The sequence below is a fragment of the Melanerpes formicivorus genome, unplaced genomic scaffold, assembly GCF_026170545.1.
Source record: "Melanerpes formicivorus ecotype bairdi unplaced genomic scaffold, bMelFor1.0.p_v2 SCAF_106, whole genome shotgun sequence".
Taxonomy (NCBI): Eukaryota; Metazoa; Chordata; class Aves; order Piciformes; family Picidae; genus Melanerpes; species Melanerpes formicivorus.
The window spans coordinates 276,324-300,649 of NW_027142458.1; the positions used below are offsets into that span (position 1 = coordinate 276,324).

Sequence of the window (24,326 nt, forward strand, 5' to 3'; positions counted from 1 at the left end):
TATGGTTGTGTTTTAAATCACAAGAAGATGATATGAAGAATATTTTCATCCCTTTGCCACTGTTCTCTGTGGTTTCCTGACACTACCCAAGCTCCTGTTTGAATGGGAGCTTTCTCTCTCTATTCTGTGTTCATTCATAAATCAAAACATCATGTAGGAAAAAGATTGCAAGGGTTTGGGTTTCAGGGACCTTAAGTTAATGAGGCAATTTGTGGTTTCCCAGCATTAGCTTATGCAGATGTTGTGTGAGGGTTGGGGTTTTTTTTGCAGCTCTTGTGGCCTTTCCCCCCCAACCCTTCTCTGTTTCTTCAGACCCAAAAAACAGATGAAAATCCACACAGCTGGCTGCATTGCAAAGCACAAATTGCCACCAAAACCTTTGGGCAAATTCATGAATGCAATGATTTTGCTGTGAGGCAAAGGTACAAGTTTCCACCAGAGACTGCAGCCCTGTTTCTAATGTTGGTAGGGGATGAGGCTTTGGAACAGCTGCTCCTGAGTCCAAAGATATTTGCCATGAAAACCAATACTATCAAATGACAGGGGTGGTTTTGTTTAGCTGGCTAAGCTGCAATTCCTTCTGAGGCAAGTGGAGTCTAGTACTGCAGGTTAAATATAGGGACATGGAATACTGTCCCTTCTTAGTTCCAATGTGTTGAGAGAAATTACCTCCTCCCCCACAGAAAAAAATTAATCAATTGGTTCAACCAGAATGTTAATCAGTAAAATAACTCCCATTCATGAGCAGCCTCTGGTGTGGAAAAAGTAGGCCAAAGGTTATGAAGAAAAATCTAGAAGCAGAGCTTGAATACAAGGCTACAACCTCTACCAGCTGCCCCTATTATAACCTTCAGTTATGCTTCCAAAGCTAACTTCCAGGTTCTTTTCCTCTTACTGGAGTTTGCAACTGGTCATCCCAGCAGAAAAATCTGACTTCTATGGGCAAGGCATAACCACAACTCCCCAAATCCTACAGGATCAGGAAACAGCTCAAGACCCCATTCCAGGGAAAAGAAGTGAAATGGGATTTAAATGTCCTTACCAGCAACATCCAGTAAATATCCTTAGGAGCAAAGCCTCTCCAGCCTTCCCTCCTGAGCAGCACCAGGCGAGAACAAGCTTGGTGTATCAGCTCCTAATTACTCATGTGGCTAGCACAGCCAATCTGGCTCCAGCCTGCTCGAGTTTCAGCCCAAAATATACTTGGTGACCCCACAGGAGGCCACCTGTTCTCAGCACCATGAAGGAGAGGAGAGCTGAGCGCTTCTGTGCTCCCAAGGAAAGCCAAAACACATCAGAGCTTGACTGGACTCCACCAGGTCCCTGCTGAAATGGGTGCCTAGGCAAATCAGAGGGAGCACTGGCTTGGAAAACAAGGGACATTTCCTTCATTCTCAGGTGAGAGGCACAGAATGGTAGGGGTTGGAAAGGACCTCTGAAGATCATCAAGTCCAAGCCCCCTGCCAGAGCAGGAACACCTAAAGCAGACCACATAGGAAGACCTCCAGGCAGGCCTTGAACTTACAGCAACAATTAATTTGAAGTGAGAGAAAGATTAATTCCTCTGTTGAGCCTGAATCAAAACTACCCCAATTTAAGAATCTCTGAACTTCAGGAGAAAGAAGAAAAGCCTGGAATGTGAATTAATTTTTCAGTACAAGCCTGGCTTTAATTTCATCCCTAACTCTACTTAAAGTTCTTCATCAACTTGATGTGATACAAATCATGTGTCAGTAGTTCCATCACTTCTTATGGTACAGAGCTGAACACATGGACCCTGGAGCATGTGAAAATTGGCTACTTGCAGGCAAAAAAATTCCTTGAACACAGTTAACAACCAACATGCCTGGCAAAGAAGGCCTAAGGACACATAATAAACAGATTGAGTGACAGAGGAGCAAATCTAATGCACAAGGTATTTGAGGTGGTCCAACTTTATATGATGCATGCAGCACAATCATGGTGGTGGTAACAGAAGTGACCTCTTAGGGCATCTAGTTGAGTCACATTGTAGGCCTGGCTTTAGTTCTTCATTTAAAATCCCATACCAGCAATGATCTCATCTCATCTACTATATGACAGAATTCAACAAATGATTGTCAGGAGCCCTTGAGAGACATCATCTTGTCCCTTAACTCTTTCCAGAGGTTAATATTTATATCCACATGAAATATCATATCTCATTCACTACTGCCAAGCATTTTATATTCTGCAGGGAGCTGCAGATCCTTCCCTTCCTGCTTTAGGCAAGCTCTCTGCTGTCAGTTACTTAGCATTTTGCTTTACTAGGCATTCCTTCCCCTTTTCATCTGATTTCTGTTGATTTAAAAGCCCTTCAGTTTCCTTAACATCTTTTGGAGATGTCTGAAAATGAATGCAGCACGTTGATGGAGTCTCACAAGAGCAATGTCAGCTTAACCTTCTGCCCTCCCATCCAGATCCCCTGTGTGTGCATTCCAGAAATAACTCCCAGTCACTTTGCTCCGAAGCCCTGATTGGATGCATGATGTGACATCTACAGAAGTGATGACAAGCCTTTATGGAGTGAAGAGCCAAGGGTTTTTTCTATTTTTTTTTTTAATTAAACATGTAATTCATTATTGTTTCCAGCTCAAATCTCCACTGATGCCATAATTAGCACCGTGGCTGGTGACTCACCGTTCCCCTTCGTGGTCCCTTTTCAACAGGTCCGGGTTCACGGTCTGGTTAGCAGTGGTACTTCACATTGCTCTTCCTCCAAGAGACATTCCCTCCTAGTCACTGCTCCAATATTGGCTGTTATTGCACCTCATTCCAGTCACCTGCTTTAAAATCAGCTTTCCTAGCTCGACAGAAGCTTGCCTTCCTCTGTCCTGATGGCTGTGCTGACAACAATCAGCAAGCGCTTCCAAACGGGATGTGATTTGCTGTGCAGCTCCCTTGCAAGCTCCTGCAAGCAATCTGTCCCTTAAGGAGAAACCCTGCAACTCCTAAGACACTAGGACATCAACTCCATACCATCATTTAGGCTGAAGAAGACTAAGTTCAAGACCAGTCATTAAACTAGCACTATCAATCTGCTGCTAAAGCATGTCCCTCAGCACCACATCTGCTCAGCTTTTCAATCCCCTCATGGATGGGGACTCCACCACTGCTCTGGGCAAGCTGCAACAGGACTTGGCAACCCTTTTGCAAAAGAATTTGTTCCTCATGTCCAGCTTAAACCTCCCATAGAACTTGAGGCCATTTCCTCTCATCCTATTGCTTGCTTCTTGGGAGAAGAGACTGGCCCCTACTTGGCTGCAACCTCCCTTCAGGTGAGTTGTGGAGAGCCAGGTCTCCTCTCAGCCTCCTTTTGTCCAGGCTGAACAATCCCAGTTCCCTCAGCTGCTCCTCAACAGATCTGATCTCCAGACCCTTCACCATCTTCATTGCCCTTCTCTGGATCCACTCCAGCCCCTCAATGTCCTTCTTGTAGCGAGGGGCCCCAAACTGAACCCACTCTCTGAGGTGGTGCCTCAGCAGTGCTGAGTACAGGGTGGGGGCAATCAACAGAGAGGCTCTGTCTGTAATGGCCCCAGAGCAGTCACACTGTAACTCCTCACCCCTAAAAGACAGAACTGCTGCAGAACTGCCAGTTTTCTACAGCCTTCCTGCTGGTTACTGACACTGCCTTGATCATTCAGCCCTGTAATGCCTCTCTCTGGATCCCAGTGCAGAGGCTGACAAGCCAAGGCCAGATCCCACCTCACAAACCCCAAACAGTTCAGGTCTGGGAACTGCAGGCCTGCAGTTGCCTCCTGAACACAACACCTTGAAGGCTCAAGAGGCTTTCTATCCATCATAGAATCACAGAATCAATAGACCTGCTTGCATCTGACTGAGAATTACACAGAAAAATCATAGAATCACAGAATGGTCTGGGCCAGAAGGGACCTCCAAAGCTCATCCAGTCTGACCAGGGGCTGCAGTCAGCAGGGACATCCCCAACTAGATCAGGCTGCCCAGGGACTTGTTGAGCCTCACCTTTAGGATCTCCAGGGCAGGGGCCTCAACCACCTCCCTGGGCAACCTTTTCCAGTGTTCCACCACCCTCACAGTGAAGAACTTCTTCCTGATATTAAATCTAAATCTGACCTATTCTAGTTTGAAGCTACTGCCCCTGGTCCTGTCCCTGCAGGCCTTTGCACACAGTTTCTCTCCTTCCTTCATGTAGTCCCCCCTCAGGTACTGGAAGGTTGCTATTAGGTCTCCCTGGAGCCTCCTCTTCTCCAGGCTGAACACCCCCAGCTCCCTCAGCCTGTCCTGCTCCAGCCCCCTGATCATTCTCATGGCCTCCTCTGGACCCTCTCCATCAGGTCCAAGTCCTCCCTAATCTTGTGCCAGAGATCCCAGCGGCTTCTCTGCGTCCTGCCCTTCGTGTGGATAAACTGGCTGACATCACAGGGACTAAACTCAACCTCCTGAGGTCATCAGGAGGCCTCCCAGAACGAGCAAGCAGTGTATCACTGCAAAAGGCCACATTTTAACACACATTTGGTTGACTCTGTCTATTTTTTTAACTCACATTATTAAGCTACTTCCACCATTTTACGCCATGCCTTTCTGCCTACCACAGAGCTGGGGGAAAAAACCCCAAACCAAACCCCAAACCAAACCCAAATAACACCACTCTGGTACTTCAGCATTTAGAAAGTGCTTACCTAAGCTAATCAGCTGTCCAAATTTTTCCTGTAGGCTGTGATCTCCACTGGAGGATGTCCAGAGAAAGGCAAACAAAGCTGTGGAAGGGTCTGGAAAGCAGAGTTGATGAGGAGCAGCTGTGGGGATTGGGATTGATTAGTCTGGAGGAGACCTATGAGGGGAGACCTCATTGCTCTATGCAGCTCCCTGAAAGCAGATTGGAGCCACCTGGGGGCTGGTCTCTGCTCCCCTAGCGTCAGGTGATAGAATGGGAGGCAGTGGCCTGAAATTGTGCCAGGGGAGGTTTAGTTTGGACATGAGGAACAATAAGGGTGGTCAGGTGCTGGAGCAGGTTGCTCAGGGAGGTGGTGGAATCGCCATCCCTGGAGGTCTTCAAGCAATGCAAGTCCCCCTCAAGTATTGAAATGCAGCTTTAAGGTCTCACAGGATGTTAGGGGTTTGAAGTGACCTCTGAAGATTATTGAATCCAACCCCCATGCCAGAGCAGGACCACAGAATCTAGCACAGGTCACACAGGAATGCGTCCAGATGGGTCTGGAAAGTCTCCAGAGAAGGTCTGGCTGGAGCCTTCTCCTCTCCAGGAGCAGCCTGAATTCTTTCAGCCTGTCTTAGTAGGAGAGGTGCTCCAAGCCCTCTGGTCATCTTCTTGGTCTCCTCTGTACCCACTCCATCAGGTCCATGTGCTCTGACTTGCTGCAGTGTTAGGAGCAGCTGAGGGAAGCACTCTCAGGAGTCAGTATGGAATCTGTACGTCCCTTAAGCTGGCAGAGCAAAGCAGCACCCGCACTTTGAACACGTGCCAGGCACCCTGCAATGTCTGTAACTGACAGCACAGTGACTAAGGCCTGGTCTGAAGTGTATAAGCAAAGGAGAAGTCAGGCTCTGCTAGGCCAAAATATCTTTATTTTCCAGCATTTGTCTTCTTGTCTCCTTACTCATTACCTTTCAGGACAGGAGGCCAGCAGACCCAGAGAGGTGATTTTGCCACTCTGCTCTGGCGAGACCTCACCCACAGTGCTCCCTGCAGCTCTGCAGCCCTCAACAGAGAAAGGACATGGACCTGACAGAAAGAGTCCAGGGAAGGGCCACAAAGATGAGCAGGGGTTGAAGCACCTCTGCTACAAGGACAGGCTGAGGGAGCTGGGGGTGTTCAGCCTGGAGAAGAGGAGGCTGTGGGGAGACTAGCAGCCTGCATGTACCTGAAGGGGGCCTGCAAAGAGGCTGCAGAGGGACTGCTTACAAAGACCTGCAGTAACAGGACGAGGGCCAACAGCTTCAAACTAGAGAAGGGCAGATTTAGATTGGATGTTGGGAGCAAGTTCTGCACCATGAGGGTGGTGGAACACTGGAACAGGTTGCCCAAGGTGGGGGTTGGGGACCCATCCCTGGGGATACTCAAGGTGAGGCTGGAGAGGGCTCTGGGGCAGGCTGAGCTAATTGGGGATGTCCCTGCTGACTGCAGAGGGGGTTGGACTGGATGACCTCTGGAGGTCACTTCCCACCCAAAACACAGGAGGCCAGTCAGGACCTAATGCTGAATGGGTTCCAACTTCATTAACAGCTGAACAATTAACTAACTGGAGATACCAAAAACACCCAAAACCCTCATAACAAAAATCCCCAGCAAACTGATAAGATCAGCTTCCTTTGATCCTGCTCTCTGCAATCAGAGATGCTAGAATCACTATTTCTGAAAGTATTCATTTTGGGGTTGAATATGCCCAAATATTTTCAAACATTGTTTTGATTTTCAATGGAAATGCCACCAAAATGTGGGGGGGGTTTTAAAGAAAGGATAAAACACAACCCCAGAACTGCTTCACTGGGTTGTGGGTTTTTTTTTTTGGTGCTGCTTATCCTCTTTCTTAAAGTATTAATAGAAAACATTAGGTCATGACAAAGACTATACTTAGAGGCAATGCAGTCCAAATGTCATGAGTACATCATCTCCAGGGTCTTATTTTCATGGTTATTTTTTGATGCTGACAGGTTAGCACAGGGTGAGCAGCAGCACAAACTCAATGGTACCCTGGGGTGCATTAGTGCATGTGTGTCCAGCAGGTCTAGCCAGGTTCTCCTCCCCCTCTGTTCTGCCCTGGTGAGACCATACCTGGAATACTGTGTCCAGTTTGGAGGTCCCCAGTTTGGGAAAGACGGGGATCTGCTGGAGAGAGTCCATCAAAGAGCTATGAGGATGATGAAGAGACTTGAACATCCCTGATATGAAGAAAGACTGAAAGACCTGGGGCTGTTTAGTCTGGAGAAGACAAAGCTGAGGGAGGGACCTTGTTAATGTCTATAAATATTGGAGGGGTGGGTGTCAAGGGGAAGGGGACAGGCTCTTTTCAGTGGCACCCAGTAATAGGACAAGGAATAATGGATACAAGCTAGAACACAAGAGGTTCCACCTTAACATAAGGAGAAACTTTACTCTGAGGGAGCACTGGAACAGGCTGCCCAGAGAGGCTGTGGAGTTGTCTTCTCTGGAGGCTTTCAAAGCTTACTTGGAAGTGTTCCTGTGTGGCCTGCCCTAGGTGATTCTGCTCTGGCAGGGGGGGAGGACCCAATGATCTCTGGAGGTCCCTGCCAATCCCTAGCCTTCTGTGACTGTGTGTTGTCTAAACCAACCACTTAGTATACTGCCATGAGTCAAAAAGACTTTGCTGGAAGAGAAGGAAAGAAATGAGTATGAAACCAAACCTCATTTCATTCTTCCTGATGTTTCTGGACAACAAAGAAACTCTCATCTCACTGATCAAATTGCTTGGTTAGGAAGGCCACACATCAGATCCTGGGTTCAGTTTTGGGACCCTCAGTACAAGAAGGACATTGGGGTGCTGGACAATGTCAAAGAATCAATAAGGTTGGAAGAGACCTCAAGGATCATCAAGTCCAACCTGTCACCCAAGACCTCACGACTACTAAACCATGGCACCAAGTCCAGAGAAGGGCAATGAAGCTGGTGAGGAGCACTCGAGGGAACTCGAGATACTCAGCCTAGAGGTTGAATCATCTCTGTGGCCCCCCTCTGGGCCCACTCCACCAGGTCCATATCCTTCTTGTGTTGGGGGTCCCACAGGTGGTCACAGACCTCCAGGTGAGGTTTCAGCAGAGCAGAGAGGCAGAGTCCCCTCCCTCCATCTGCTGGCCATGCTTCCTTTGCTGCAGCCCAGGATGCCATTGGCCTTCAGAGCTGCAGGTGCCCACTGCTGGCTCATGTCCAGCTTCTCACCCACCAGCACCCCCAAAAGTGCAGGGCTGCTCTCAATCTCATCATCCTCCAGCTTGGATTGATCATGAGGATTTCCCTAACCCAGCTGCAGGACCTTGAATTTTGCCTTACTGAGCCTCATGATATTCTCCTGAGCCCACACCTCCAGGCTGCCTAGTCCCTATGTTCAACTGGGATGTTTCAAACAGTGAATCAAGAGAGGAGTCAAAGGGAAAACTCAACTCAAACAAACCCAAAGTGAAAAGAATATGAACAAGGTGGTTTGTTTTTTGGTTTGCTTTGTTGCTTTTTGGGGGGCTTGGTTTGGTTTGGGTTTGGTGATATCATGCAGCAAAGAGAACTCAGGTGAAGAAATGCTTCTCAACCTAACACTCCAACTAGCTGTAGAAACTTTAAAACAGAAAAACCAAAACTGAAGAGGTAACAGCAGAGTGTAAAAGATACTGTGGGGTGCCACAAGATATTGACACCAAATGAAGTCAGTCAGCAGCAGCCTTGGTTTGTTGGGGTGTTTTTTCCTGACTGAATCTGGCCATTGGCATGCAGGGCAGGCCTCTTGAAGGGGAGTTCTGGAGGGTAGTTCTCCTCACATGACAGCACCTGTCACACCCTCCAGTGCTCTTTACTTAGGTCCTTCTGAGAGTCTTGAAAGAAAACATCCCCAAGCTGATGTCAAAGCCCCTGATTTATCTCTCCTCCAAACGTTCTCCACGTAAGCGCTGAGCAGAAAGGAGAGAGATCTAAGGAAGGCTTCTTCCAGAACACAAACCCAGCTCAGGTTTCCCAGCATGAGCTCCTGGGGTGAGCTCAGACACAGCACACAGCTCTTTCCTGTGTTAACACAAGATTGCTAGCTTGCTTTATAGAATCATAGAGTGGGCCAGGCCAGGGGGGACCTCCAAAGGTCATCCAGTCTGACCTCCCTGCAGTCAGCAGGGAGTCGATCCCCAACTAGATCAGGCTGCCCAGAGCCTTGTCAAACCTCTTCTTGAATATCCCCAGGGATGGGGCTTAACCACCTCCCTGAGCAACCTCTTCCAGTGTTCCACCACCTTCATGGTAGAGAATTTGTTTCTAGCACCCAATCTAAATCTGCCCTGCTCTAGTTTGAAGCCACTGCCCCTGGTCCTGTCACTGCAGGCCTTTGCACACAGGCTCTCTCCATCCTTCATGTAGTCCCCCCTCAGGTACTGGCAGGCTGCCATTAGGTCTCCCTGGAGCCTCCTCTTCTCCAGGCTGAACACCCCCAGCTCCCTCAGCCTGTCCTGCTCCAGCCCCCTGATCATTCTCATGGCCTCCTCTGGACCTGTTCCATCAGCTCCATGTCCTTCCAGACCTGCACACAGCACTCCAGGTGAGGTCTCAGCAGAGCAAAGAGGCAGAATCACCTCTCTGGATCTGCTGGCAATGCTGCTTTGGATGCAGCCCAGGCTGTGATTTGCCTTCTGGGCTGCAAGCTCACACTGCCTGCCCATGTTCAGCTTCTCATCTATCAGCACCCCCAAGTGCTTTCCCCCAGGGCTGCTTTCTGTCACCTCATCCCCAGCCTGGCTTGTTCCCAGGTGCAGAACCCTGCACTTGCTCTTGTTGAACCTCAGGAGGCTCACCTGGGCCCAGCTCTCCATATTGATTTAAGTGAGCATAAAGCAGGAAAGGAAGGGGAGGTCCTTTTCAGAGTACCTTTTATTCCTGAGATTCAAATGATCTCCCTCTGCTCTGCTGAGACCTCATCACCAATACTGTGTCCAGTTCTGGTGTCTCCAGCATAAGAAGGACACAGAGCTGTTGGAGTGAGTCCAGAGGAGGCCACAAAGATGATCCAAGGGCTGGGGCACCTCTGCTGCAAGGACAGGCTGAGGGAGCTGGGGGTGTTCAGCCTGGGGGAACATAGAAGACTCCAGGGGGACCTTAGAGCTGCCTCCCAATACCTGAGGGGATCTTACAAGAAGGCTGCAGAGAGACTTTTCCTGAGGGTATCTAGAGACAGGACAAGGGGGAATGGTTTGAAGCTGAGGGAGAACAGGGTTAGACTGGAGCTTAGGAAGTTCTTCAGTGTGAGGAATTCAGTAGGAACAGTTGTGACTTCTGATGGAACTGACCTGAAACCGTTTCTTGAGGACTCATAAACTGGTTCAGATTAATTTATATCCCAGCCCACATTCATATCATTTGTTAAATCTTCCCCCTGAATCTGTTATCTCCAACCAAGCTTGGCAGCAGGAGGCTTTCATGTGCCTTTGAACAGTGCTGCCAACTTTCCACATCACCCCAGCAGCAACAGAGACAGCAGTGGATAAACACAGCCAGAACAGAAAGGCATTCCCTGCCATGAATCACCTGGGATGAAGGGACAGGGCTTCACACACACCTTGCCTTCTGCAAACACTGTGATCTTTACTCCTGAACTCATCTCTGCTGCCTTTGTCATTCCACAGTTACTGCACTGAGATATTACTGAAAGATGTCCATGCCCTATGGATTCAAGGAAAGCATCAGGTTGGAAGGGAGCCTCAGAGGTCATCTTGTTCAACCCTGCTGCAGTCAGCAGGGACACCTCCAACTAGAGCAGGTTGCTCAGGGCCACAGCAAGCTTGACCTTGAATGTCTCCAGGGATGGGGCCTCCACCATTGCCCCAGGAACCAGGGCCAAGATCCATCCAGGGGGATCCAGCTAGAAGCTGTGGGAAACAGAGCAGAGATTAGAGACAAGCTACCTACAACACAGGTCCAAGGTAAGTCCAGGAGACCCAGGACTAGAGACAAGCTGCTGGTAACACAGGCTCAATGTACCTCCAGGAAATGAGGTCCATGTCCCTCTTGTGTTGGGGGACCTCCAGGTGAGGTGTCAGGAGAGCAGAGTGGCAGAGTCCCCTCTCTCCATCTGCTGGCCATGCTCCTTTTGCTGCAGCCCAGGATGCCATTGGCCTGCTGGGCTGCAAGTGCCCACTGCTGCCTCATGTCCAGCTTCTCACCCACCAGCAACCCCCAAAAGTGCAGGGCTGCTCTCAATCCCATTATCCCTAGCATGGATTTATATCAAGGATTGCCCTGACACAGGTGCAGGACTTAGGACTTTGCTTTATTGAGCCTCATGAGGCTCAGCTGAGTCTACTTCTTTAGCCTGACCAGGTCCCTCTGGAACCCACATGAGAACAGAAGGAAAAATTCAACTATTCAGTACTTAGGCCTCAGTACCTTTCTTCCCCAAGGACATGCTTCCAAGAAGGGAACAAACTAGGACCACAAAGGTATGTTTTGACATGAAAGTCCTTTACCTTTGCTTTTTTTCCATGGGCAAAAGAAGGGAAGTGCCACTCTCAGTCTTCCTTAGGGCATTTCCCTGTCCCAAGGGTGTTCAAATTCGTGCAGGGTTCACCTGTAAGGCTTCTGCTGAAGTGACATCACACACTGCCACTTGATCTCTCTCTCTGAACTCCCCTGACTCCCAGACTAGCTCCCATAGCAAATGGAAAACCAAACCTGTAGTTCAGGGGAGATGTGAGCTTCTACAAGAGCCATCTAAGGGAAGGTCACAAAAGCTGCTATGAAAAGGGTGAGATTTAGATGAAAGCTCAGTGAGTGCACTCAGGAAACACCATAATGATAAAACCCCTTCACCAATACACAGCTCATGTGGCTGCAGCCTTCCTGACCTGCCTAAGCAATGGGCTGAAGTGCTCATGGTTAAATTGCAGCATGACAGACTTCAGCAAAGCTGCTGAAAGGTCTGGAGAGCAGGGCTGCTGAGGAGCAGCTGAGGGAGCTGGGGGTGTGCAGCCTGGAGAAAAGGAGGCTGAGGGGAGACCTCCTTGCTCTCTACAGCTCCCTGAGGCTGGAGCCAGGTGGGGATTGGTCCCTTCTCCCTAGTATCAGGTGATAGAATGAGAGGAAATGGCCTGAAATTGTGCCAGGGGAGGTCTAATTTGGAGATGAGGAACAATTTCTGTGCTGCAAGAGTGGTCAGGCACTGGAACAGGCTGCCCAGGGAGGTGGTGGAGTCACCATGCCTGGAGGTGCTCCAGAAATCTGTGGCCATGCCTCTTTGGGCCATGGTTTAATGGCCATGGTGGGGTTGGGTTGGTGGTTGGACTCAAAGATCTTAGAGGTTTTTTTTCACCCAAAAGCATTCTGTGATTGTATGAAACTGTAAGCTGCCTCTGGGAGCCCTCTGGGGGAGTTTCCCTCTTTTCCTCAGCTCATTTAAATGGAAACCATTCAGAGTAAAAGTGACCAACACCTCCAACTGTAAAGCAAGGGGAAAGACTGCCACATGCTCAGCATTCCTGCCTGACATTGCTGACAGGGGAGCTCACATCCTGAAATACAATCCACAGTAGTCCATAAAATATGAAGCCTACTCGCTAGCTGTGGCCTGTAGGACTTTACAGCAGCAGTTCCCAGCAGCAGAATGCTCCCTGAAAGGTCACTGACACAACACAAAGGTCATTAACACAAGAGCCACCATGAGAACTCCTCGGGACTATTATTAACAGTGCTAACCAGCTGCAAGGAATCTGCTGTGCCTCCTACTGCTCAGCTCTGCACTGGCACCACACAATGAGACAAGGGCTTCATTACTGAAGGCACTGAGCTGACATTTCATTGCAATCAGGAATGATACCACCACAAATAGTGCCCTCTAACTCATCTGGCATTGTGTCCTAGGAGCAACGTGTCCTGGATCAGCAATGCTGTGACCAGCAGGGCTAGGGAAGTGATTGTCCCTCTGTACTGGGCACTGGGGAGGCTGCACTATGAATCCTGGGTTCAGGTTTGGGCCCTCACTCCAAGAAGGACAATGAGGAGCTGGAGTGTCCAGAGAGGGACAACAAAGCTGGGGAAGGGTCTGGGGAACAGGGCTGGTGAGGAGCAACTGAGTGAACTGGGGGTGTTCAGCCTGGAGAAGAGGAGGCTGAGGGGAGACCTCATTGCTCTCTACAGCTCCCTGAAAGAAGGTTGCAGTAAGGTGGGGGTTGGTCTCTTCTCCTGCATCTGGAATATTCTGCTCAGTTCTGGGCCCCTCACTTCAAGGACTTCAGGGAAGTGCTTGAAAGAGTCCAGCATAGAGCCACTAAGATGCTGAAGGCAGTGGAACATCTCCCTGTGAGGAAAGGCTGAGGGAGCTGGGGCTCTGCAGCTTGGAGCAGAAGAGTCTGAGGGGTGACCTCAGTCATGTTGACAAAGATGTACAGGGCAGTGTCAGGAGGATGGAGCCAGGCCCTGCTCAGTGATGTCCAGTGCCAGGACAAAGGGCAGTGGGTGCAAGCTGGAGCAAAGGAGGTTCCATGTCAACATAGGGAAAAACTTTTTCACTGGGAGGGTGCTGAATCCCTGGAGCAGGCTGCCCAGAGAGGTTGTGGAGTTTGCTTCTATAGAGACTATCAACACCCACCTGGGTTTTATCCTGGGTGACCTGCCCTAGTTGATCCTGCTCTGACAGGGGGATTGGACTGGATGATATTTGGAGGTCCCTTCCAACCCCTAACATTCTGTGATTATCTCTGATTCTGTGATAGAATGAGAGGAAATAGCCTCAAGTTCCACTATTGGAGTTAGGTTGGGGATGAGGAACAATTTCATTGCTGCAAGATACTGTGATACTATGATACTAAGAGTGGTCAGGCACTGGAACAGGCTGCCCAGGGAGGTGGTGGAGTCACCATCCTTGGAGGTGTTCAAGAAACCTGTGGCCATGGCACTGTGGGCCATGGTCTGCTGGCCATGGTGGTGCTGGGTTGATGGTTGGACTCAATAATCTTAGAAGGTTTTTCCAACCCAAACAGTTCTGTGACCCTCAGTGGTATAATCTGGAGGAGCTCCTCAGCTGACACAAACTTCTCCTAACAAAGTGCTCCCACTGCTGCTCCCTCAGTGACACAAATGGCAATCTTACCTGAAGAACTCACACCAGGGGCAGAACAAAGAGATAACCCCAGCAAAGTTACACATTCTGCAAGCAGGAATTCAGGAGATACTTTCTGTTCTCCCCCCTTTCATTACCCAGCCCTGGTGCTGTGCCATCAGCATCAAACCCACAAGCTCTTCACTCCAGTCTGATGCTGAGGTAAGGCAGGGTTCCTGCTGCTCAGCCCCACACCAAAGGGGCTGTAGGTGCCCCCTGAGCCCCTCTGTCCTCCCCCCCTCACACACAGAGGTGCTGAGGACAGGCCCAGTCTCACCTGTGGATCCTCTCAGGTTGTCTCACTCACTGATGCCAAGGTAAGGCAGGGTTCCTGCTGCTCAGCCCCATGCCAAAGGGGCTGTAGGTGCCCCCTGAGCCCCTCTGTCCCTCCCCACTCACACACAGAGGTGCTGAGTGAGGCCCAGTCTCACCTGTGGATCCTCTCAGGCTGTCTCATTCACCTGTCAGGAGGGACTCAGGCTCCTCGATGTGTTTCTTGCCTCTACAACAAGGGAGCCGGGGGGGGAGGGGAGAGGCCAACTTCATTTGTGAAATAGTTTGCATTCCACTGAGCCTGGCAGGCTTTCAGCCCATTTCCTTGAAAATGATTCCAGGGGAGGCTAGAGCCCTGATGACTTCATGGGTCTTTTTATAAAGGAACAGCAGGCTGGTGGATGGACAGAAACAGCTGCAGAATCACCCTGCCTGTGGCTGGGGCTGCCATGGCCTTCAAGGAGGCTACAGCCCCCATGCCTGCTGCCCTGCAACCCCCAGGCACCAGCTGCAAAGCCTGGCCTTGTCACTGCAGGGCAGGGGCTGCTGCTGGTGCTGAGGGGGACAGCCTGCTTTGACACTGTCCCCCATAGCAAACTGCTGGCCAAGCTGTCAGCCCCTGGCTTGGACAGCAGCTCTCTGAGCTGGGTTAGGAACTGGCTGGAGGCTGAGCCCAGAGAGTGGTGGTGAATGGTGCCACAGCCAGCTGGCAGCCAGGCACCAGTGGTGTGCCCCAGGGAGCAGTGCTGGGCCCTGTGCTCTTTAACATCTTCATTGATGATCTGGATGAGGGCATTGAGTCCATCATCAATAAATTTGCTGACAACACCAAGCTGGGGACAGGAGTTGATCTGCTGGAGGGTGGAGAGGCTCTGCAGAGAGACCTAGACAGGCTGGACAGATGGGCAGAGTCCAGGGGCAGGAGATTGAACACATCCAAGTGCTGGGTTCTGCACATTGGCCACAACAACCCCATGCAGTGCTACAGGCTGGGGTCAGAGTGGCTGAGAGCAGCCAGGCAGAGAGAGACCTGGGGGTACTGGTCAATGGTAGGCTGAACATGAGCCTGCAGTGTGCCCAGGCAGCCAGGAGGGCCAATGGCATCCTGGCCTGCATCAGGAAGAGTGTGGCCAGCAGGAGCAGGGAGGTCATTCTGCCCCTGTACACTGCACTGGTTAGGCCACACCTTGAGTACTGTGTCCAGTTCTGGGCACCTCAGTTTAGGAAGGAGGTTGACTTGCTGGAAGGTGTCCAGAGAAGGGCAACAAAGTTGGTGAGGGCTTTGGAGCACAGCCCTGTGAGGAGAGGCTGAGGGAGCTGGGGTTGCTTAGCCTGGAGGAGACTCAGGGGTGACCTTATTGCTCTCTACAACTCCCTGAAGGGAGGTTGTAGCCAGGTGGGGGTTGGTCTCTTCTCCCAGGCAGCCAGCACCAGAACAAGAGGACACAGTCTCAAGCTGTGCCAGGGGAGGTTCAGGCTGGAGGTCAGGAGGAAGTTTTACACAGAGAGAGTGACTGCCCAGTGGAATGGGCTGCCCAGGGAGGTGGTGGAGTCATCATCCCTGGAGGTGTTCAGGAGGAGACTTGAGGGGGTGTTTGGTGCCATGGGTTAGTTGTTTAGGTGGTGTTGGATGATAGGTTGGAGATGATGATCTTGAAGGTCTCTTCCAACCTGGTTTATTCTATTCTATTCTATTCTAGGAAGGAGGCAGCTTATCCTGCATTTGGGAAGATCTCTGGCCAGCTCCTGCAGTGCTTGAGCACGTTCTGAGCTATGCTCGGTGGGGATGTGGAAGGGTAGGGTGGTGTAAGGCAGCTGTTTGCTTTGGTCACTTGGTGAGGGTCTGGAGAAGAGCAGCTGAGAGAACTGGGCTTGTTCAGCCTGGCGAAAAGGAGACCAAGGGGAGACCTCATTGCTCTCTGCAACTCCCTGAGAGGAGGTTGGAGCCAGGTGGGGGTTGGTCTCTACTCCTTAGTAAAAGTGATGAGAGGAAAGTTGCACCAGGGAAGGTTTAGGTTGGACATTAGAAGAAACTTCTTCACTGAAAGGGTTCTCTAACACTGGAACAGGCTGCTCAGGGAGGTGGTAGAATCCCCATCCCTGGAGGTGTTTAAAAGAGGCAGAGATGTGGTGCTGGGGGACATGGCCTAGCATCAGACTTGGTAGAGTTAGAGAATGATTGGACTTGATGTTCTTAAAAGGTCTTTTTTTGCCCAGAACTATTCCATGATTGCCCTGGCTTTAAAAGGTCTTTATCTACAGGACAGTCAACTCCACTGAAGAGAATCAGTGGGTTATCTGGGTTGGTTGGACTGGATAATCTTTGAGGTCTCTTCCAACTAGATATAATCTCTATCTCCCTGTGATCTCCCAAGGTCTCTTCCAACCCCTTCCATTCTGTGATTCATCTTCCAGTGGTGAGGATGGTTTCAAGTGTTTCTCTTCTGGGCTGCTTATTGTGGCCACCAAAGGCAATTCTCCATCCCAACCACATACCAGCAGAGCTGGGTTTGTGTGCTAGACCTGACCACTGAAATGATTCAGGTGATGGATGCTGAGGACACCACAAGGAGATCCTGGGTGCTACCTGAGGGCCAAGGACAGACATAGGGAGCAGCTGGCAGGGGGAGAGAGTGTCACAGGCACATCAGGAGGCTGGTGACATCCCTGCTGTGTGGCTGTCTGCAGTTAAAGCTCATCCTAAGCTATAAAAGCCACCATGAGTAAGGGGTTCCTGATCTTCAAACCAGATCATCAAATGCCTCTGTGACATTGTCAGCATTGATTTGGGCTAAGAGGTGACCGAGATTTTAGCAGCACATTCAGCTGATGATTTAGAGGAAAGATGATAGCCCACAAAGAGATGGCTGGCACAGGAGAGGCCAGACAGGGATCACTCTGGTCTTTCAATTTCAGCTGGTTTTGTAACCCCTAGCCAGCTGAAATCCATCAGGCTCCAGCTCTAGCTTGGGAGCTTTTAAGACCAGTTGCAAAAACTCCAGCATGAGCAGGCTTCCACCCTGAAAAGCTGAAAATGCAGCTGAACCTCGAGAGAGGCTCCCCTGCTCCTCTACTCTGTCCCACTGAGGCCACAGTTGGAATATTCTGCTCAGTTCTGGGCCCTTCACTTCAAGGACTTCAGGGAACTGCTTGAAAGAGTCCAGCATAGAGCCACTAAGATGCTGAAGGCAGTGGAACATCTTCCTGTGAGGAAAGGCTGAGGGAGCTGGGGCTCTGCAGCTTGGAGCAGAGGAGCCTGAGGGGTGACCTCAGTCATGTTGATAAAGATGTACAAGGCAGGGTCAGGAGGATGGAGCCAGGCCCTGCTCAGTGATGTCCAGTGCCAGGACAAAGGGCAGTGGGTGCAAGCTGGAGCAAAGGAGGTTCCATGTGAACATAGGGGAAAACTTTTTCACAGGGAGGGTGCTGAATCCCTGGAGCAGGCTGCCCAGAGAGGTTGTGGAGTTTTGCTTCTATGGAGACTATCAACACCCACCTGGGTTTTATCCTGGGTGACCTGCCCTATAGCTGATCCTGCTCTGACAGGGGGATTGGCCTGGATGATCTTTGGAGCCTTCCAACCCCTAACATTCTGTGATTCTATGAACTGAAGAGCAATCCCATGGAGCTTAAAGCTGTAAGTGTCCACAGATACAGAGGGGAGGTTGGGGAAGTTGATTGTGGTTTAACTTCCATTCCTGTAGAATCAGAATAAATTGGGTTTACACAGGAGCACCTCAAGGACTGCAAAACTGCTTCTGTTTCATGGCAAGCTGAGTGAATTTGCAGCTCAGTGCACATCCTAATCTTCAGATGATCCAAGGTTGGTTGCTACAGCTGCCTTCTTAAGGCAGCAGCTCTAAAAGCATCATTGTCTAAGGGAAAAGCAGTGGCTTTATGGTCTTTACCACATTCCAGTTATGGAAATACTGGTTTTGTCCAACCCATTCATCCCCAAATCCCAGCAGAGGTTCAAAACAACTCTTCTTCCAGATCAGAGAATCACAGAATGATTCTGGTTGGGAAAGAGCTTTGAGTTCATGCAGTCCAACCATTCTCTAACTCCACCAGTTCTGGTGCCAAACCATGGCCCTCAGCACCACATCTCTGCAGCTTTAAAACACCTCCAGGGATGGGGATTCAACCACCTCCCTGACTGCAGTGTCTGAGAACCCTTTCTTTTAGGTGCAAGTTAAGCACCACAGAGCCCAGATTTAGGGGCAGAAATGTCAAGCTTTCCAGACTGGGAAGCAGGAAAAGCCCTGAGTTTCCTGCCCCTGAGAGCAGGAAGAGCTGCAGGAACAGGGACAACCCTGCAGTACCAGCAGCAGGATTTTTTCCTTCAGAACACCCTCAGGGAGCAAATAAAGTATCTGCTCAAGAGCAGGGGGCACCTCCTTCCCCACACTGCAGCAGTATTTCCCTCCTCACATGAAATAATAAATCGAGGTGCCCAGCAAGCATGAAATTGTTCCTTACCCACCACTTGATGGAGGGGAGGAAGGTGGAATGGAGCTGCCAGGAGCTCCTTCTGGTGGCCTCTCAATGCTTCCAGGGCTGATCAGAAAGCTGGGGATAGACTTTTGAGCAGGACCTGCTGTGACAGGACAAGAGGGGATTCAAACTGGAGAGAAGGGAGACATTTGTTACACTGAGGGTGGTGAGACCCTGTTCCAGGTTGCCCAGAGGTGGTAGATGCCCTATGCCTGGGACCACTCCAGGTCAGGTTGTTTGGGGCTTTCAGCAACCTACTCTAGTTGCAGATATCCCTGCTGACTGCAGAGGGGTTGGACTGGATGACCTTTAGAGATCCTTTCCAACCCAAACCATTCCATGACTATTAGTATGTGTTTGCACATTTAGAACTGACAACCACTTAAGACATGGATGCCCATCAGCTGCAGCTACATCACCTCCTTGAACTCCAGCCCAATCCAGCAGGATCAGGGCTTTCCTAGGCACACAGAGAGGCAGAGCTCCCCCCAAGGTGAGCATGAGGTCCCTGGAGGTTTTCAAGAAACATGGACAGAGCACTTAGGGACATGGTTTAATGGCCATGGTGGTCTTAGGTTGAAGGTTGGACTCAATGATCTTAGAGGTTTTTTCCAGCCAACCCAATTCTATGAGTGAGGTTTCCACCCAGCATTGCCCAAACCTTGAGAGCCAGCTGCTCTGGGCTTACCAGCAGCAGGACTGGACACTTTGTCCTACCAGCCACCACACTTGCTGCCCCAGTTCCTGAAGAAACCAGCAGCAGCTTTTGCCCAGGCAAGGTTTCAGCAGCAGGTAAGCACACAGAACAGTAAGTTTGTACCTGCCACAGTCTGAGAAACAAGGCAGCTTAGGTGACACATCTCAGGTGACACATCCCTCCCACACAGATGGCATGACTCAAGCTTATATCTCCTCAAATCTGGTCCTGGGTTTGCCCCCATTCTCTTCTGTATAAGAGGGGACCTGCAGCAGCTAGGAGCGATGCTGCCCCATTTCCATAGCTCCTTCCAAGTCCCTCACCCCTAGACCCAAGTTACCTACTGCAAACCTCACCTGAAGAGCAGGGCTTGTCCTGAGACTTTTAGCTTGATTTTCCTGAATTCACATTAATGGTTTACTGTGCCAATCAGCCCTGAACAAGAGAGACCTCAAGCAGCTGCAGGGCTTTTGCTGGGCAGAGGCTACACCAGATTTTAACACACCCCCCCCCAGGGTTCTGAACTTCCACATCTACACAGGATTGCTGTCCCCTCCCAACACCCCACTGAGGCTTTTGGTTCCTCACTGCTGGGGGGTGAGATAAAGCAAGGATTCAGATCTTGTTCCTATTGAAGTCTGTGATAAGCTACAAAATAGGATCCCAGAATCCCAGCATGGCTGGAAGGGACTCTGGAGATCACCCAGTCCAACTCCCCTGCTAAAGCAGGGCACCCACAGCAGCTTGCCCAGCAGCACAGTGGCCAGGTGGGGTTGGAAGCTCTCCAGAGAAGGAGACTCCACAACCTCTCTGGGCAGCCTGCTCCAGGCCTCCAGCACCCTCACACCAAACAACTTTCTCCTCATCTTCAGATGGAACCTCCTGGCTTCCAGTTTGTGCCCATTGCCCCTTGTCCTGTCCCTGGACACCACTGACAAGAGTCTGGCCCCAGCCTCTTGCCCCCCACAGGTCCTTAAGCTCTTGCTGAGCATTGCTCAGATCCCCTCTGGGGCTGCTCTTCTCCAGGCTCCACAGCCCCAGGGCTCTCAGCCTTTCCTCCTCACAGAGATGCTCCAGGCCCCTCAGCATCTTTGTAGCCTCCACTGGACTCTCTCCCACAGCTCCCTGTCTCTCTTGAGCTGGGGAGCCCAGACCTGGACCCAGTACTCCATAAGCAGCCTGACAAGGGCAGAGCAGAGGGTGAGGAGAACCTCTCCCAACCTCATGACCACATTTTTCTTAATGCACCCACAGATACATCACCCTTTGTCCTGTCACAGCAGGCCCTGCTCAAAAGTCTGTCCCCACCTTTCTGCTCAGCCCTTGAAGCACTGCAAGGCCACCAGAAGGTCTCCCTGCAGCCTTCTCTTCTCCAGGCTGAACAAGCCCAACTCTCTCAGCCTGGCCTCACAGCAGAGGGCTTCCAGCCCTGCCAGCATTGCTGTGGCCTCCTCTGGCCCTGCTCCAACAGGTCCCTGTGTGCCCTGTGCTGAAAGCAGGCTGAAGTGCTAAAACATCACTACTACCACACAAATCAATACTGACCCTCCCAACACCTGCAGGTTTTTCAGTCCCACCTCCACCTTACCTTCTTTCTGCTCCTTACCACTTCATGCCAGTGGCACCAAAAGCTCTTTAAACAGCCTGACCCACACTGGTTTGGCTGTAACTCAGTCAGAAGGCTGCAAACAAAGGTAGTTTTGTGACAGTTAGGTCCCCAAGCCCCACAACAAGCATTTGTGGTGCTGCCAGGGAGAGAAGAGGCTTTCTTTTGGTGGCAGCAGAGGCTCAGATATAGCAAAATTCCCTTCAAACTATAAAAGCTTTTAGTTTGGAGTACTTGCCAATAAACAGGAGGATCCTGCCCCCATCTGGCCTCCCTGGAGGGTAGCAGCCCGAGGTGTTCAAGGCCAGGCTGGATGGGGCCTTAAGCAACCTCTTCTAGTGGAAGGTGTCCCTGCCCATGGCAAGGGGCTGGAACTAGAACACCTTTAAGATGCCTTCCAACCCAAACCATTCTGTGAATCCAGGATGGGCAGGCACAGCAAGAAATCATGGAATCACAGAATGGTTTAGGCTGGAAGGGACCTTCAAGATCATCCACTTCCAACCCTCCACCATGGGCAGGGAAATCTTCCACTAGACCAGGTGGCTTCAAAAGGGGAACCCTGGGCAGGATGCAAAAGCTGGCCCCTGAAAGGAGCCATCATTCAGGTTTTGGATCACGGGCTGACTGGCAGAAAGAGGAGATGATCATAACCATTCTGGAGCAGCTCCAGTCAGGCCATGGCTTGTTTGTGGGGCACAGATGGGTCCAAGTGTGCCACATGGAGAGGAATATATAGACCTCACCATCTGCTGCTGATGTGGGAAGGGAACCAGAGGCCCTCAACAGATCTGTGCCTGCCACCAAGTAACATAAAAAGAGGAGCTGTGTTTGTTTGAGCTCTACAAACCTCCACCACTTTCTGCATTCTGCGTTACACTGCCAGGCAGGGGAGGGTCCACATGGCCTGCAAAGCTCAGCCAGCTGTCCTTGAGGGTTGTGAGGAGAAAGCCATGGGTCAAAACCCAGAGGGGCCTCTGCTTCCAGAAAAACCAGAAACCAGGTTCAACTTTCAATTTTAGACAACTTAAGCAGAGATACCACCCAAATGCCCCAGCTGCTCACTGCCCTGCACCTCTCACTCTTTGCCTGGGCTCAGCTTTAGCACCCACATCTACTTTCAGCACAGGAGAGGCATGGACATGTTGAGCTACACAGAATAGCCTGGGTTAGAAAGGACCTTCAAGATCATCTAGTTCCAACCCCCCTGCAGTGGGCAGGGACACCTTCCTCCAGACCAGGTTGCTCAAGGCCTCATACAACCTGACCTTGAACATCTCCAGGGAGGGGACATCCACAACCTCCCTGGGCAACCTGTTTCAGTGTCTCCCCACCCTCACTGCCAAGAATTTCTTCCTAATCTCCTGTCTAAATCCTTCCCTTCAACTAGATGAAAATCACAGTATCACCAAAGTTGGAAGAGACCTCAAAGACCATCAAGTCCAGCCTGTCACCACAGACCTCATGACTAAACCATGGCTCCAAGTCCCCTCTTGAACACCTCCAGGGACAGTGACTCCACCACCTCCCCGGGCAGCACATTGCAATGGTGGATAACTCTCTCAGTGAAGAACTTTCTCCTCACCTCCAGCCTACACCTCCCCTGGCACAGCTTGAGACTGTGTCCTCTTGTTCTGCTGCTGCTTGCCTGGGAGAAGAGACCAACCCCCACCTGGCTACAACCTCCCTTCAAGTAGTTGTAGACAGCAATGAGGTCTCCCCTTAGCCTCCTCTTCTCCAGGCTAAGCAACCCCCCTGTGCTCAAGGCCTCTCCCCAGCCTCATTGCCCTTCTCAGGACACATTCAAGAGTCTCAATGTCCTTCCTAAACTGAGGGGCCCAGAACTGGACACAGGACTCAAGGTGTGGCCTAACCAATGCAGAGTACAGGGGCACAATGACTTCCCTGCTCCTGCTGGCCACACTGTTCCTGATGCAGGCCAGGATGCCGTTTTCCTTCTTGGCCACCTGGGCACACTGCTGGCTCATGTTCAGGCAGCTGTCAGTCAGCACCCCCAGGTCCCTTTCTGCCTGGCTGCTCTCAGCCACTCTGCCCCCAGTCAGTAGCACTGCATGGGGTTGCTGTGGCTAAAGTGCAGCACCCAGCACTTGGATTTGTTGAAATCAGATCTGAAAAGCCAGGAAGAGGTAAAAGGGGGAAAGAACTCAAGGAATGTGCTGCTAAAATGCCAGGAAAAGTTCCTGCCTAGAACCATAAATGGAATTTATTACATGAAATATCTTTATTAAAAGATTTAGCTGAATGACTTCAACACCCACACTTAAGGCTCAGACCCAGAAGCACTCAAGCCAAAGAACACCAACCCTTGGACAGCTGGGAATTAATCTGAAGTGCTAATTATGCTCTGGAATGAAGTTTTCTTGTACTATCAATGTCAGCCTCCATCCTTCAGAAAGAAGAGAGAAGCTTTTTAGAAAGAAGAGAGAAGCTTTTTAGAAAGAGAAGTAGAAAACACAAGTGATGAGCAGAAATGTGACTCTGGTCTTGGGATTAAAACAGATGGGGCACAGGAGTTACTCTGCATTGGTAGCACACAGTTCATCTGCTGCAGCCCAGCTCCACTGGTAATACACTTATCTGAGAAGTTTACTTTCTCCTCAGAGACCTGCAGGTTCAGTGTTAGAGCTCTGTTTGTGTGTGCTTGAAGGAGCCAAGAGTTGGGTGCCTTCAGTCACCTGCTTAGGACAGCAACTACAGGCTGAGTGCAGGCCTGTGGGGACAGGATCTAAGGGCTTGGGAAAGAATGGAGTATGAAAAGTTGAGGCCATGGTGAAAGCATTGATCAAACAGAATGTAGACAGAGTTTAAACTGGATCAGTTACTGTTCAGAGATCCACAGAAAGGGTTGAGTTTGAAGGGACTTTCAAAATCATCTAGTTCCAAACCTGCTGCCATGGGCAGGGACACCTCCCACTAGACTGGGTCACTCAAGGCCCCATGCAACCTGGCCTTCAACACCTCCAGGGAAGGAGAATCCACAACCTCCCTGGCCAACCTGTTCCAGCATCTCACCACCCCCACCATAAAGAATTTCTTCCCAATACCCACTCTAAATTTTCTCTCTTCCAGCTCAAAGCCATTGCCCTCATCCTGTCACTACAAGCCCTTAGCAAAAGTCCCTCCCCAGTTCTCCTGCAGCCCTCTACAGGTACTGGAAGGCTGCCCTAAGGTCTCCCTGAAGCCTTCACTTCTCCAGGCTGAACAGCCCCAGCTCTCAGCCTGTGCCCACAGGGGAGGTGCTCCACCCCTCTGATCATCTCTGTGTCCCTCCTCTGGACCTGCTCCATGAGCATGATGCTGTTAGGAATAAAAGAAGTGATGTGAAGAAGCCTGGACAACATAAGAATGACCCAGTCAAAGCCCAGTGAGGCAGGAATATCCTTTCTGCTTGTGATTCTAAAGCACTCTGAACAGAAGT

At 50.6% G+C, this 24,326-nt stretch overlaps 1 protein-coding gene across 14 annotated transcripts in view; it reads right to left on the reverse strand.

Annotated features, from left to right (window-relative positions):
- The window catches only part of NEB (nebulin), a 178,863-nt gene extending 177,707 nt beyond the window's left edge, over positions 1-1,156 (reverse strand). For all 14 annotated transcript variants that reach the window (XM_068166774.1, XM_068166767.1, XM_068166773.1 and 11 more), the window contains exon 1: positions 1,043-1,156. The gene's annotated coding sequence lies outside the window, so the exon portion shown is untranslated. The remainder of the gene's footprint in view (positions 1-1,042) is intronic.
- Between the last annotated feature and the right edge of the window lie 23,170 nt (positions 1,157-24,326).